Source organism: Sminthopsis crassicaudata, chromosome X (genome assembly GCF_048593235.1).
Source record: "Sminthopsis crassicaudata isolate SCR6 chromosome X, ASM4859323v1, whole genome shotgun sequence".
Taxonomy (NCBI): Eukaryota; Metazoa; Chordata; class Mammalia; order Dasyuromorphia; family Dasyuridae; genus Sminthopsis; species Sminthopsis crassicaudata.
In genome coordinates this window covers 60,042,140-60,057,314 of record NC_133623.1, presented here as the reverse complement: position 1 = coordinate 60,057,314, position 15,175 = coordinate 60,042,140, and the positions used below count along the sequence as shown (strand labels likewise).

Genomic DNA, 15,175 nt, shown 5'->3' with positions numbered 1-15,175 from the left:
GGTGAACACACAGAGAAATAAAGAGAAAAGACTATTTGATAAATGGAGATAGAAGGAAGAGACCAAAGTGGAAGGTGGGGAGAGGCAGAGAGGAGGGAGAGGAAATAGCAAAGAGAAAAGACTCATTTGATAGAATGAGAGAGAGAGAGAGAGAGAGAGAGAGAGAGAGAGAGAGAGAAAGAGAGAGAGAGAGAGAGAGAGAGAGAGAGAGAGAGAGAGAGAGAGAGAGAGAGAGAGAGAGAGAGAGAGAGAGAGAGAGTGTTAGTTCTCCTTAGATTCAAATCACTCTGAGTTAGGAACTTGCTTCTAAATATGACCAACTGGTGAAATCACTTCACTTTGCTTAGCTTGAATTTCCACATCTAAAAAAAGATAGAGTTGGCAAATAAGGGGCCTTCAAGGTCCATAATCTTTTCAGTAATGAAGAGAGAGAGATAGAGACAGTGAGACACACACACACACACAGTGAGAGAGGAGGGGAACAAAAAGCAGAAAATATGGATACTGAGGTGAGGAAAAGGAAGATACCACTGAAGAAGGGAGAAGGAGTGAGATAGTGAGAAAGGACCAATAATGTTAAAAAGAGTAAAGGAAAAGGAAATAACCACAGAATATTAAAGAGAGAAAAAGAGGCAAGGAAGTCATGAAAAAGAAAAAAGGGAATGAGATAAAAGGAAGAATATGAGATGGGGAGAGGATAACAGCAAAAATAAGAAAGAAAATGGAAAGTATGAACAATCATGGGAAAGAAGGTAACAGTCTAATGGAGCAGACTACTGATTACTTGAAAAAAGAAAGAACAACTGAAAAAATGGGGGAAGAGGCAGACAAATAAAAGAGATTATGGGAAATTGTGTTGAGGGAAGAAGAGAAGGAAAATACCACTAGGGTGGAGAGAAAAAGTAAGAGAAAAGGGAACATATCACAGGAAATCGGAAATGGCGAGAAAAAGGAAAAGAAACCCTGGTGAGGAGGAAGTGATAGAGAGAAAAGACCAATGGAAAAAGAGGAGAGGGGACATGCAAAGGGAAGAGACCAAGAAGGATGGGGATGGAGGGAGATGGAAGGTGCCATTACGGAGGGGAGAGAAAGCTGAGAAACAAAGGGAAGGAAGCCCCGGAGACGGGGGCAAAGTGACAAAGGGAACAGAATAGTGGGATCTGGGATGAAGGAAAGAAAATAAGCAAGTGAAGAGAACATTATGAAGACCTGGGAGAAATACAGAGTGTGTCTGTGGGAGGAAGGGCAAAGGCTAAAGAGCAAAGGAACAAAGCACTCGCTAAGGGAGGAGTGCTAGGGACAGGCGGGGGCCCTGTGAAGACTCCCCTGCAGGGAGACAGGAGAGAAGAGGAGGAGGGATAAAGCAGCAGGGCCTGAGGATGCTCCGAGGCAGGAAGGGCTCAGAGTGGACCAGACTGTCAGGGAAAGGGAGGGGAATTTACGATACAAGACTGACACCCAGAGGCTGGAGATGGAAGTGCCCAAGTGGGGGATGGGAAGGGAGAAAATAAGAGACCAATGAGGAGAGGAGGTGGGGCCAGAGGGAGGGGCCATGCTGGGGACCAGGACAGAGTGAAGTGGAGGCTGCCTGACAAACTTAGAGATGTGTTACCTGCACAAGGCACTTAAGCACCTGCTTTAAACCCAGAGTTCCTTTTCCTTTAGATGATGCTCTTGATCTCAAAGGTTTTTGATGCTGTGCTTTTATGAGAAAGAAGAAGAAAGTCCAAGGATTGTGGGGGAAGAGAGAAAAGTAGTTAGTGAGCAAACTCCATTAGAGAGACAGAAAAAAGCACAGAAAGAGAGACAAAGACAGAGAGAGACACCAAAAAGGGACCACAGAGAACTGGGGGAATGATGGTGGGGGTGAGGTAGCTGGTTCTCCTAATGGCTAAAGCATGGGGCTTAGAGGCAGGAGGACCTGAATTCTGGGGCTGACTTATAAGGTTCTTTGCTCCCTCTCCCAATGCAGGTCTCCTTCAACATATCCATGAACACATGATACTGGAATAAGATCAGGAGGAGAAAGAGGAGAGACACAGTGACAGACACTCGGAACAAGACAAGGACATTAAGTAAGTTACAAACCCATTGGATAGGGCTTAGAGACAGCTGGAGGAGATCACAAGTGATGCTGGAGTGATATTATAGAAAGGGAATTGTGATCAGAGGGAGAGGTAGTAAGTGACATAATAACCAGCATTCTCCTTTTTTTTTTCTTTTTTTTTTCTGAGGCAATTGGGGTTACATTACTTGTCAAGAGTCACACAGCTAGGAAATTTTAAATGTTTGAAGGTGGATTTGACCACAGGTCCTTCTGACTTCAGCCCTGTGTGCTATGCACTGTGACATCTAGCTGCCCCTGGGCCAATATTCTCTGTCATTTCCACCTGAGTTCAAACAATTTCTAAGTTGAGCAAGACACCTATCTGTCTCAGGCCTCTGAACATGGTGGGGAGGGATGTGGCTTCCAAGAGCTCTTTCCCCTTGAGGTTTGTGAGTGTAGGAGGAAGAGTGATGGGTCCCCACAGGCAGGATGGATCAGGAAAGAACAGTCAGTGGGAAGAGGCTATTGGGTGAAGAGACAGACAAGGAGAAAGTGCACCAAGGGTGGGTAGAGAAACACAGCTGATTCACGTGGGGGAAAGAATATGTGAAGCTGAATATAGATTGCAGATTTCAATTTCTTTCCCCTGAAATCAGTGGCTGTTTGGCCCTAGACAAGTCTTTAACTGTACCAACTTCCTTGGCTACAAGTCCTCTTGGACTAGAATGGCTGCTCAGTCAGCCAACAGCTCTCTCAGATTCTGGGCTTGAACAGGAGAGAAGGAAGAGATTACCTGCTATGGGGGCAGAGACAGAAGGATAGAGTTTCAGGGAACCGGCTTCTTGCAGCAAGAGGCATGCAGACGGCTCAGCACCATGGACAGAGCACAGGGAGAGTCAAAGGAAGGAGCCAAGTGAGCATGTGGGCAGGTAGAATGGAGGCTAGTCAAGGAGAGAGAGTCAGAGACAGACACACAGAGGGAGACAGAGTGTTAGAGAGAGAAGACTTCTCGCTAGTGGGGAGCTAGAGAGGGAAGAGACCCCTGGGCAGAAGTCCAAAGCACAGGGAGGGATTAGAAGGAAGAGCCATCAAAGAGGAAGGGACACCTGGGGAAGGGCTAGGGGGAGGCCACTGGCTACTAAGGATGCAGAGAACACTGCACTGGGCTGCCATTAAATCCAGGCTGAGACATTTTCAAGCTGAATCGGCCTCAGCAAGTCACTGAAGGTCTCTCAGTCTCGGTTTTCCCCTCTATCACATGTTGCAAGGTGGCATTTGGGGGCTTCTAAGGAGCCTTGTAAGTCCAAGAAATGATGGAAAGGGCAAATAGAGCCCTCAATAAGTGAATTAGAAGGAGAAAGAAAGAGGTTTAACAGATCATTGAGGAGGGCAGAGATCCAAAGGAAATAAAAAGAGAGGGAGAGAAAGTGCTAACAAGGGATAAGGGGAAGGGATTACTTGACAATGCAAATCAGATAGAGGGAAAGTGCTACTACAGAATAGTTAATAGAGTATTTGAATCACAAGGGAGAAGAATAGAGGCAGAGATCCAAAATGAAGAAGGGACTGGGGAAGGGGAAAGAAGGAAATCATCTGTTAACCTTGTATCAGACATCATGCTGAGTGCTTTACAAAAACGGTCACATTTGATTTCTACATCAGCCCTCTGAAGTAAATATGATTAGTATAATCCTTTTGTTCTTTAGAAAACTGAGGAACAGAGAGGTTCTCCTCTGCTCAGAGTCACACAGCTTGCAAATGTCTACTGCTGGATTTGGAACCAGGTCTTCCTGTATTCTGATCCAGAATTCTGTCTTCTACACAAGTAGTGTCTCTGGAGCCTGGATGACCTGAGTCCAAATACTACCTCCAAGACTTATTATACAAATCTACAATTCTTTCTACTCTCTCAGATCCAGCTTGTTTCTCTCTAAAAGGATAACCCTGGACTCCAGAACCGCTGAGGATTCATCCAAGATCAGATTGGAGCTTCTGGGATTGAAGAAGAAAGAAGAAACATACAACTTGGTATTGGTATGGAGGGAGGGAGAGAGAGGGAAATACAGCCAAGAGCTTTGTGGGGAGGCCTGAGGAACAAGGTCAACTAGTGAGTAAAGAGTCAATAGAAAAACTCAAAAGCAGAGAAAGACCAAAGGGTAGAAAAAGAGAGAGAAGTCAGAGAGACCTGGGGAAGGTGGGAAAAGACAGAAAATACAGAGGAAGGCGGTGTAGTCTTCTATAATTGGAAAGGGGAGGGAAAATGAAGAGACGCCATTGAGGAAAGAGATGAAGACAAAAGCATAACACCAAATGAGAGAAGAGATGGGGAGACACATAGAAAATAGGCAACTTGGGATGAGCCATACTAGAAAAGCCAGTTAGATGTCACAATAGACAGATCTTTGTCCCTGAATTTAGATCAGCATGGGTTCAGCTCTGGACTCAGACACTTTCTCTGTGAGTCTGGACAAGCACTTAATCTGTGAGCCTCAGTTTCCAATCCTGCTATGAGAGGTTTAATTCATCAATAGTAATTCCCTTCTAAGTATAAATCCATGATCTTGGGAGTGATGCAACGAGATAGAGGGGGAAAACTATTAGTTAGGGGGAAAAAGGAGATTCCTGGGGAAAGGGAAGGCAACAGTAAAGGAGGTATAAAGTCCTTGGAGAGAGAGGAAGAGAGAAGCCTATCAGGAAGTATGAATAAAGACTGCGAGTCAAGGACGTAGCCAGGGTGAGAGAAGGAAATAAAGCATAATTGGAGAAGGAAGAGAGAAAGAAAGGAAGGGAAGGCATCATTTTGGATGAGAGGAGGAAACAGAGGAAACAGGAAAATAAGATGCCTTGGTGGTACAGAAACAGAGAGGTGAGAGAGCTCCCTAAAAATGGGGAGAAAGAAAAAAAAGTAAGGAGTAGAGAAGGAGGAAAGAGAGGAAATAAAGGAGGGAATGCTGGGCTATAGTCTTTGAAACAGAAGCCTAGAAGCAGTTGTGCAGGGCTTAGGAGAAAGGAGATCAAAAAACAAATGGAAAATATCACTTGGGAAAAGGATAGGAAGGGACCTTGAGGCAACTGCTAGAGACAAAGAGAGGGGACAAGACAATAGGAAGTAATGAAAAAGGGATGGAGAGACAGACAGACAGAGAGGGACAGAGAGATGCCACACACACATAACATACAGAGATATTAAAGGGAAGGACCATTAGGAAGAGAAGAGACAAGAAGAGGGAAAAGAACACTGGGAAATAAAAGGGAAACAATAGGACCTTAGTACAGGAGTAAGGGAAGAGAGAAGGAAAACAGCACAGAAATAGGGAGAAGGTGTCAGATTAGGAGAAGAAACTGATATGGATAGAGCGAGGGGGACAAAGATAGAAACACGGGTATTAAATAGAGGAAAAGATCAAGAGACAAAAAGGAATGAGACAAAAGGAAGAGAGCACAGGGGATGGGGAAAAAGAATGACAGCACACAAAGGGAGTGAGAAAATGAAAAGAATTTACTGTGATGGGGAGGGAAGGGACAGTGAAAGGAAAGGGACCACTGATTACAGGGAAGAGAGAGAAAGAAGGCAGGGCCTGGGAAAGGGATACAGAAGAGGATATAGGAAATGACAGTGGGCTGGAGAAAAACATTCCATCAGGGAAGCTGGCATGGGGAGAAATGCAGGGAAAAAAGTACTGGTTAGGACAAAAAAACAAAAGGAAGTAAGACGTTTCTAGTGTAAATAGGACTGGGAAGAGAGAAAGGGAATAGATTATGGAGAACAGTTATGAAGGATAAAAGAAATTACCATTAGGAAGGAGAAAAAAGATGAGGAAAAATGAATACATTATTTGAGTGACAAAAGGAAAGGAAAACTTGGATGGAGGAAAAGGAAAAAAAAACGTTAAAGGAGAACATTGAATATCTGGGGGAAATACAGAGAAGACAGCAGAGTGTATTTGTGGGTGAAAGAGTAAAAGAATAAAACACTTCCTAATGGGGTAGACTAGGGATAGGCCTCTGCTCTGTACTGACGGTCCAGTGTAACAGGAGAGAAGAGCAGGAGGGATAAAGCAGCAGGGCCTGAGGATGCTCTGAGGCAGTAAGAGCTGCCATTCAGTGATGAAGAGAGGGGGCAAGGTGGGGAAGGTCTATGGAAGTGAATGGACAGCAAAGAGTGTTAGTGGGGAAGAGAACTAGCAAAAGTTCCACTGGGCGTGGATGGTGGGAGAGAGAGAAAGTAAGTCTCCAAGACCACAGTACAATAACTAGAGGGAAAGTGCCCAAGCCCTGCTTGTAACCTTAGTGGCTGTAAGGATATTCTGATAGTCATATCACATAAACTCCCAGCTCAGGTTCCTTTTCTTTCAGTAGATGTGCTTTAGTGGATGGACAAAGATCCATTCAAAGTCACTAATCTTTTATGATTTTCTAAAGAGAAACAGAAAACTACTTGATGTAAGGGTAGAGGCAGAGAGATTGAGATTAAAGGGAAAAGTTTTTAAGGAAGGGAGAAAATGTTGGGAACTGAATAGCCTGCAGAGAGGAAAGAATCAGAGGAAGGGGCCAAGCAAGGATGTGGGGACGTAGAGAGGATGCTAGTCCAGCAGGAAGAGAGGGAGACAGAGACACAGGTGGTTTCCACACAGGACATTCAGAGATTTTCAGAGAGAAGATTCCTTGGCAATGAAAGAGCCAGAGAGGGAAGAGAGAAGTGTCAAGGAATTAGATCTTTATGACCATGGGGGACTAAGCAAACCAAGCAAGGATCAAAGAGAAAGGGACAGTGAAGATGGCCTGGGGAGGCAAATGGCAATTTACGATGGAGAGAGCAAAGCACTTGAGATCAGATCATACCGCAGACCTTTTCATGCATGAATTTGCTTCAAGAAGATATGGAAGTTCTCCCAGGCTCAGCTTCCTCCTCTATAAGATACTTGAGGGCTACTTTGAAGACCTTTAAAGTCCCTTCCCTGTTTAAAATCCTACGAATTATGGAAAGGAGAAAGAAATCCCCTTGTGGGGTTGAGATGGGTGGAGAAATTGAGCATTAAAAGATCTTCCTGGAGGGGAGAGACACAGGGAATGGCCAGAGGAGGAGAGAAAGTGTTGGAAAGAGAGAACAGAAATGGACCATTTACAATGGAAATAAACAGAGATGAAAAGTGCACACAAAAGTGTGATTTTGAAAGACAAGAGAGGGGCACAGAGGAAAAGATCTAAAAGGAAAAATATGCTTTGTAAACTGTCTCTTTTGATACCTTGGACAGCTCCATGCAGCTGCTTTCATTATCTCTATTCTGTTCTTATAGCAAAAATACATTGAGATTATGACTAGCCCAGGTTCTCTCAGTAAGAAATATCTAAAATTTAATTTGAACTTGGGTCTTACAGACTCCAGGCCCAGCACTGTTTCCAGTGCACAGGCCATGTCCCTGGAGCCTAGCTGATTTGAGTCTAGTTCTCAATCTCAAATCTATCTCTATAATTCTATGGAGATCTCTGTCATTCTCCCAGTCTCAGCTTCCTTCTCTCTCAAATGATGAGATTATATGTAGAAGCCTGTGAGGACGTGTCCAAAACTCAATCTGTGATTGAAAGAGAAGTGTAAGTTAGCATTGGCTGGAAGAAGAGCGTGAAATGGAGACAAAAGACTTGTAGGAAAGTCAGAGAAATGGAGGGAGTAGACTAGTGTGGAAAGAGGAGGGACAGAAAGGGAAAAGGAAGGGATGGCACTGGATTGCAGGGAGAGAGAGACCAAAAGGTAGAAGGAGGCAGAGAAGTCAGAGAAAAGGGGGAAGGGAGACAGAGACAGAAATAGAAAGAGACAAATACAGAAGTAGAGACACATAAAGAAAAATAATATGCAAAGAATCTGTAACTTGAAAGGAGAGGGAGAATGAAAGAAGACATGTGTAGAGCGAGTTGAAAGATATTTCTGAGATCATTAGACAGGGAGTTTGTGAAAGGAAAGTGACAGCAGGCAATACAAAGACATGCCATTACAAGTTTAGGAAGATGGAAAGAGAGAGACACTGATAAACAGGAACTTAGAGTTTTTCAGACTCAGTTTGCTCCCTGAAGAAAATTATTGTGTTCCATGGCCCTGAGGTTCTTTTCATTTGTTCATCTATAATCCTATGGGTGAAGAAAGGTCAAAACCACTATTTCATATATGTTGTCTCTTCCAATTATAAATCTATGATTGCATGCGTGATGCAAGAAGACAGTGAGGAAAAGACATTGTTTAGGAGAAAGAGGAAGAGACCATTAAGGAGAGATGAGAAAGGAGAAAGAAAGGATTTAATAGTTCTCTGGGGAGACAGAAAGAAAAAAGACCATCGAGATATATGGCAGAAGAGTGTCACTAGCACATCAGGGCAGTGGGGGAAGAGAAAATCTTTGGGTGAAAAAGGAAGGAAAGAGAGGGTCCGATTTGGGATGGAAGAAGTGAGAATTGACTAAGATAGGATAGAGTGGAGGAGACAAAGGGAAGGATGTAATAAACATGGGAACCAGAGAAATCCCCCACTAGGGAGGAACACTACTAGGCAGAAAGGAGATAGACTATTGGTGACAGAAAATTTACTAGACAATAGAACTCAAGAAATTGTGTAGGGCCTAGAGGAAAGAAGGAGGATTCAGTGGAAAAGACATATTGGGAAAGAGTAGGGCACGGGACCTCTGTGCAGCTGGAGATTAAGTAGAGAGAGAGAGAGAAACAAAAAGAGATAGATAGAAAAACACAGAGACACACACAAACCCACACAGAGTGAAGTATTAAGAAAGGACCAGAAGGGAGAGAGGACAGAACCAGATGGACGAGATCACTGGGAAAGGAAGGAGGAGAGAGAAAAGGAGGAAATATGGGGAATAAAGGGAGGGAGAAGGAGTGAGAAAACGAGAAGAGCCTAGTTTGTATAAAAAAGGGATAAAATTAAAGTACACACACACACACACACACACACACACACACACACACACAAACACTACATACTGAGAAGAGCAAAAAAGGGAAGGAATCATTAGGAAAGATAAGTGGGTAGCAGGAAGCCAAAGGGAATGCAGAGAATGTGGAAGTAAGGAAAAAAAGGAAAAAAGAAAAGGTTGAGCGAAATTGAGAAGGAGAAACAGTGTTGGGGAGGGAGGAAATAATGCAAAAGAACAGATCATTGAATAGAGAAAAGAAGGAAAAAGAATGAAGGGAGAGACCATAGTATAAGATGGGGGAAAGAAAAAGGGAAAGAACCACAGATGAGGAAGAAGAGGGAGAGAACAAGTGGGAAAGGACCACTGGAAAAAGTGGAAAGGGGAGAACCAAAGGGAAGAAACCACAGAGCATGGAGATGGAGGGAGAAGGAAGGTACCATTAGGGAGGGGAAACAAAGGTGAAAATTCCTTGTGACAGGAAGAAGTACAGAGAAAGGACCAATGGAAAAAGAGGAGATGGGAGATGCAAAGGAAGAGACCAAGGAGGATAGGGATGGAGGGAGATGGAAGGTACCATTAGGGAGGGGAAACAAAGCTGAGAAACTAATTCAAGGAAGCCCTGGAGATGGGGAAATTGATAAAGGGAAGAGAATAGTGGGCTTTGGGATGGGGAAAAGGGAAAAAGCAAGTGAAGAGAACATTGTGAACACCTGGGGGCAATACAGAAAAGAAAGAGTGAGTCTGTGGGAGGACAGCCAAGGGCTGCAGAGCACAGGAAGAAAGCACTTGCTAAGGGGGGAGTGCTGGGGACAGGCGGGGGTCCTGAGCAGACTGTGCAGTGAGACGGGAAGAGCAGGAGGGATAAAACAGCAGGGCCCGAGGATGATCGGGAGGCAGCAAGGGCTCAGAGTGGACCGAACTGTCAGGGACAGGGAGGGGAATTTCCGATCCAAGAATGACACTCACAGGCTGGAGTTGGGAGTACCCAAGTGGGGATGGGAAGAGAGAAAAGAAATAAGAGACCAATGAGGAGAGAGGAGGTGGGGCCGGAGGGAGGGGCCATGCTGGACAGAGCCCTGGGCTTGGAGACAGGACAGGCTGAAGTGGAGGCTGCCTCACAAACTCAAGAGATGTGCGACCCTGCACAAGCCACTTAGTATCTGCTTTAAACCACAGTTTCTTCTCCTTCTAAATGATTCTCTTGTACTCAAAGGCTTTTAATGCTCTGTTTTTATGAGAAAGAAGAGCAAAATCTGAGGATTGCGGGTGAGGAGAGAAAAGCAGTTATTGAGTAAACTCCATTAGAGAGACAGAAAAAGAAGCACAGAAAGAGAGACAAAGACAGAGAGAGACATCAGGAAGGGACCCCAGAGGGGAATGATGGTGGGGGTGAGGCAGCTGGTTCTCCTGCTGGCTAAAGCATGGGGCTCAGAGGCAGGAGAACCTGAATTCTGGGGCTGGCTTACAAGCTTCCTTGCTCCCATCATAGAATCAGTTCTCCTTATATGTCTAATCCTTAGTTTCTCCAGGGTTAGATTCCATTTCCCTTAATTTTTTCCATCTGTAAGTCAGGGATTCTATAAATGACAGTAAGATAAGAAAAAAGGCTAACTGAGGTTGCTTTGGTGGCAAAGAGCTGGCAAAGGCTTCTGTGGAGTACGTTCCAGGAGATGCAACAGGACAAGGCCACTTTGTACAAAGGAAAGGGGGAGGATAAAAAGGGATTGACGACAGGGGATGAGCAGCAAAAGGCAGAAGGCAGAGCCTTGGGGTGGGCCAGTTTGGGGAAGGGCAGTACAAAGACAGGCAGACACACACAGAGAAAATAATTATTAGTAATTTAAGAGAGAGAGGGAGGAAGTTATTTTGGGCGAGAAGAGGCAGAGAGCATGAGCTGAAGGCCCCAATGAGGACACTTCTGAGGAAGAAGGAGATGGACTGGGAGGGAACCCTTTGCTAGAACAGATAGAAGGTAGAGGGATTTGGGGCCAAATCACCCTGAGTTATTAATTTGCTTCTGAAAATTAATAGCTGTTCAAGTCACTTAACTCTGCTCAGCTTGAATTTCTTCCTCTAAAAAGATGAAGATGGAGTTGGCCACTTAGGGGCCCTTCCATGGAAGATTCCATCATTGAGGGTGAGAGAAGGGCAAGCCCCATGGGAGTGAAGGTCAGGAAGGAGAGTTAATGGGGAAGAGAACCAGAGAAGGTCCACTAGGCATGGATCATGGGGGAGACACAAAGTGATCCTCCTACCAACCAGGACACAGTATGTCCACACAAAATGATGTGTGTTCAACTTCCTCTTGTAAATGTACTGGTTGTGTGTCCCTCAGCAATCACATAAAGGCCTTTTCTCAGTTTCCTTTTCTTTCAGAAGAGGTCTCTGGACAGGTTGGACTCCCAGACTCTCACACTCTCTAAGGTTGTATGCTTTACCAATAGAGAAGGGAAAAATACTTAATATAGGGTAGAGGTAGATTCTAAGTAGCGAACAGATACAGAGGAAAGGGAATACCATGAACAGAGCAAAGGAGAGTCAAAGGAATGGGACAAGTGAGGATGTGGGTAAATACAGTGGAAGCTAGTCCAGGAGAGAGAGTCAGAGACAGACACATAGGGGGAGATAGAGAGACTTTTAGAGAGAGAAGGCTTCTCATTAAAGGGGAGCTAGAGAGGAAGAGAGCACTGGGCGGGAATGTGAGGGGCAGAAATCCAGAGCGCAGGGAGGGATTAGAAGAGCTATGGACAGGCGTAGTCCCTGTGCCGACCGTCCAGTGAAAGAGGAGAGAAGGGCAGCAGGGATAAAGGGGCAGGGCCTGAGGATGGTCAGGACCCAGCAAGGACTCAGAGTGGATTGGATCTGACACTCCCAGTCTGGTGATAGAAGAGCCCAAGCAGAGGGAGGAAAGGGAGGAAAGAAGTATGAGATCAATGAGGAGAGAGCTGGAGCTCTAAGGAGGGGCCATGCTGGACAGAGCCATGGGCTGGGGGTCTGGACAGCCTGAAGGGGAGGCTGCCTCACAAACTTAGAGATGTGTGACCCTGGACATGGTACTGAGGACCTGCTTTAAACCTCAGTTTCTTCTCTTAAATGATGAACATGAACCCAAGGTTTTTACAAATTACTTTTCCTTTTAAAATGCTATTGTTGAATGAGAAAGAGGAAAACCTCAGGGAAAAGATACAGTTAGAAAAGAAATTGCAGCAGTGACAAAGATAGACAGAGACAAATAGAAAGTAAGATTCCACAGAGATTGGGAGAGTGAGGGTGGTGGGTGACGCAGCTGCTTCTCCCAGTGTGCACTTGGGGTTTTGAGGACCCGAGTTCTAGTGCTAGGAAAAACCTACTTGTTCCACGTCCAGGAGCAGGTCTGTTTAATGGCCTAAGCTTCAGGTTGGTAAATGTGAGACTCAGTTCACTGTCAAGTTCCCTTCCAGCTGGAAACTTCTGATGTATCAGTGATAGAAAGGGGAAAAAGGTTAAGAGGCTTGCTCTGGTACCTCTAAAGCAGAGGGTACAAGCTGCCAAAGTGTCATTAGGGAATGAAGAGAAGAAGAAGGCGCAGGACAAGCTGCACTGAGTACAAAGGAAAGGTGCAGAAGGAAAGAGGTGGGAAAACAGGAGATGGGAAGGGGAAGATGGAGGGAAGAGCACTTGGAGGGGGCCAGTTTGGGAGGAACATTCAGAGAAAGATAAAGAGAAAAGGGAAAAAATTAGTAATTAGAGATGGAGAGTGGGAAGACCCCACTTTGGAGAGTGGGGAGAGGAAGGAGAATAGGGAGGTAAAGGACTCGGTGGGGGCCAAAAAAGATAGAATGTTTTACTTGGAGTCAAATCACCCCGACTTAGCACCAAGCTTTCGAAAATTAAGAGCTGTCAAGTCAGTTAAGTTTTCTCAATTTAATATCCTCCTCTAAAAAAGATGGAAATGTAGTTGGCCACTCTGGGCTCTTCCAGTTGGATGATCCACTCAATGATAAATAGAGGGAGCAATGGTGCACGGGGGTGGGGGGAGGCCTGTGAAGTGAATGGGCAGGAAAGAGAGTTAGTGAGGAAGAGAACCAGCTAAAGGCCCACTGCACATGGATGTTGGGAGAGAGAAACAGGTAAGTGTCCAACAACCAGAGTAAGGTAAGTAGAGGGAAAGTGCTCCAGCTCTGCTTGTTTGGCCTGTTTGGCCCTAAGCAAATCACATAAATTTTCCACCTCAGGTTCCTTTTTCTTTCAATAGATGTTTTTGGACTGTATGGACACTCAGATCCATTCCAACTCTCCAATATGATATGATTTTCCAAGAGAAAATGGGAACACTCCTTGATGTAAGGGTAGAGGCAGAGACATTGAGATTAAGGAAAAGGCTTTTGAGGAAGGAAAGAAATGTTGGGAACTGAATAGCCTGTATAGAGGACAGAGTCAGAGGATGGGGCCAAGCAAGGATGTGGGGACACAGAGAGGAGGCTGGTCCAGTAAGCAGAGAGGATGACAGAGAGACACAGGCGGAATCCACACAGGAGATTCAGAAATTTTCAGAGAGAAAGGGTTTCTTGGCAATGAAAGGACCAGAGAGGAAAGAGAACAGTGTCAAAGAAGTAGACCATGGGGGACTAAGTAAACCAAGCAAATCAAAGGGACTGTGAAGTTTGCCTGGGGTAAGCAAGTGGCAATTTATGATGGAGAAGCAAAGTACTTGAGTTCAGTTCATACCTCAGAACTTTTCTTTTTTATAATAGAACCTATTTATTTTATTAATTTACTTTTTTTCTTGCTAAGATAATTGGGACTACAAGACTTGCCCAGGGTCACACAGCTAGGAAGGGTTAAATATCTGAGACCAGATTTGAACTCAGGTACTCCTGAATTCAGGGCTGGCGTTCTATCCACTGTGCCACCTGGCATCCTCAGACCTTTTCATGCATGAATTATCTTTAGGAAGACATGGAAGGTCTCTCAGGCTCAGCTTTTTCCTCTATAAGATATTGAGGGCTGCTTTGAGGACCTTTAAGGTCCATTCCATATTTAAAATCCTAAGAGTGATGGAAAAGAAAAAGAAATCCTCTTAGGGGATTGAGATGGAAGGAGAAATTGAACATGAAAAGGTCTCTGAGAAGGTGAGAGACACAGGAATGGCCAGAGGGGAAGAGAAAGTGTTGCAAAGGGAGAAAAGGAAGGGGCCATTTACAATGGAGATAAGCAGGGATGAAAATGCTAGTGCAAAATTGTTGACTGTGAGTTTCAAAGACAATAGAGGGAAGTTGTGGGAGAGATCTAAAAGGAAGAAAATAGCTTTGCAAACACTGTGTCATTTGATACCATGGACAGCTCCATGCAGCTGGATACATATAATCTCCACTTTAACCTTACAGCAAAAAGGACAGTGAGATTGGGACTAGCCCAGGTTCACTCAGTAAGAAGTATCTCAAGTTTAATTTGAACTCTGGCCTTACTGGCTTCAGGCCCAGCACTCTTTACAATGCACAGGCCATGTCCCTGGAGCCGAGCTGATTTGAATGCAGAGCCTACTCTCCAATCTCTCTCTATAACTGTATGCAGATCTCTGTCACTCTCCCAGGCTCAGCTTCCTTCTCTCTCTCTATACCTAGAAACTGTGAGGACAGGTCCAAAACTCAATCTGTGATTGAAAGAGAAGTGTAACTTAGCATTGGGCTAGAGGGAAAGCACGAAATAGTTACAAGAGGCTTGTAGAGAACTCAGAGAAATGGAGGGAGTAGACTAGTGTGGAAAGAAGAGAGACAGAAAAGGAAAAGGAAGGGATGGCGCTGGATTAAAGGGAGAGAGAGACCAAAGGACCGATAAGTCAGAGAACCAGAGGGAAGGGAGCCAGAGACAGAGAGAGAAACATAGAAGTAGAGATAGATAAAGCAAAATAATATGCAAAGAATGTTTAACTTGAAAAGAGAGGAAAAATGAAGAAGGCCATTGTGAAAAGGGGTGAAAGGCATTTCAGAGGTCATTAGACAGGGAGATTGTGAAAGAATAGTGACAGCAGGGGATGGAGAAAGGTCTCTATAGAAGTTTAAGCAGATGGATACAGAGAGAGACTGATAAACAGTAACTAAGAGTTCGTTTCTCAGCCTCAGGTTGTCCCCCTGAAGAAAGTGATTTCATGGGTCTCTGCTCCAGGAGGAGAAAGAGAGACAGAAAAAGGTAAAGAAACAGACAGACAGAACCACAAGTATTAGGAAAGAATCA

At 44.7% G+C, this 15,175-nt stretch overlaps 1 long non-coding RNA gene across 1 annotated transcript in view; it reads left to right on the top strand.

The window, feature by feature from the left end:
* LOC141549100 (uncharacterized) overlaps positions 1 to 15,175 on the top strand; it is a 183,227-nt gene that overhangs the window by 30,856 nt on the left and 137,196 nt on the right. Inside the window, exons 4-5 of the long non-coding RNA XR_012484224.1 lie at positions 1,973 to 2,075; positions 3,961 to 4,081. This is a non-coding gene — a long non-coding RNA (uncharacterized LOC141549100). The remainder of the gene's footprint in view (positions 1 to 1,972; positions 2,076 to 3,960; positions 4,082 to 15,175) is intronic.